Source organism: Benincasa hispida, chromosome 9 (assembly GCF_027475165.1).
Source record: "Benincasa hispida cultivar pf3 chromosome 9, pf3_genome.v1.1, whole genome shotgun sequence".
Lineage (NCBI taxonomy): Eukaryota > Viridiplantae > Streptophyta > Magnoliopsida > Cucurbitales > Cucurbitaceae > Benincasa > Benincasa hispida.
Genome location: NC_143486.1, coordinates 65,659,891 through 65,661,126, shown reverse-complemented (window position 1 = coordinate 65,661,126; position 1,236 = coordinate 65,659,891).

The window sequence follows — 1,236 nt, the reverse complement described above, 5'->3', positions numbered from 1 at the left end:
AGTTTATTTCTCAAAAAATGAAAAATGTGAACGATATCAAATAGGCTAATAATTTCTTTTTTTAGGAACGGGAGCATATGATGAGAAATGTGAACAACATCAAACAGGCCAATAGTTTTTTTTTTTTTTTTTTGAAATTGGAACATATGACAAAATTTAGGAATTTGTTCTGAAAAATAGCAAAATCATCCAATAATAAGATTTATGTCAACTCATGTGACATACACATGACCAAAACAAATTTGGATTTGGCCTTATCTGGTTCGTAGTTGTTGTTATTGATGAAACTACAAATACATGATAAGCAATCATAAATATGGTCGAATTCTATATACGGGATAATTGATTATTTTAACTGCCCATTTCCTCATGTAATTAACATAATATATCTATTTTATTATTAATTTAGATTTTGTTTAACTACTTTTTGAATCAACCTCACTTTAATTAAATATCCAGATTTTTCTACCAAATTTTATATTTTAAATTTCCATATCTAATCAAATTTCAAACTTATTCTAATTCTTGAATTGTTTTTTTATAATTTTATACCTATTCTTAATAAATTAGCTAGATATTTCTCATATCCTTGAAGGTTTAAATTGTTTTATATTATTTTAACCATTTGGAAAAAAAATATCCATCACTATCATAAAAGTAAAAAGATGCCCATCACTTTTGTTATTCACACAAAGTGTTTATCAATTTAGATTTTCTTATGGTTTTTTTCACAAGCTATGGTCTTTGCTATGACTTTACAACTGATTAGACTTATCTTTTCCTCTTTTCCTCTTTCCATCGGTTGATCGATTTTCCTCCTTTCCTCTTCCTCTGTTCTTGTATGATGATTCAATCTTCTTTTGTTTCATTATTACAACCAACTTTCTTTGTTTTTCGACCAAAGAAGATAAAATCTTGTTCATCGTAGAGAATCAGAGTTAGACACTACAATAAATCAAAACTTCCACGGTTGGTGGGAACGTCGGAGAATTGGAGTTATGATTTTTATGTGTTGGTTGACTATTTTCTAATGTACTTGTGAATCTTGCAAATACACCATACATATGAATAATAATTAATAGAAACATAACCTTCTCTTCAACTGAGCACATTATTATCAATTTTGGTTTATATAACTCTTTTTCAATTGGTTTAGTTTTTTTTACCAAATTTAGTTTTATCTAAATATTTTTCATTAGTTTAAACATGTTGTTATCCGCTTCAAAATATAATATA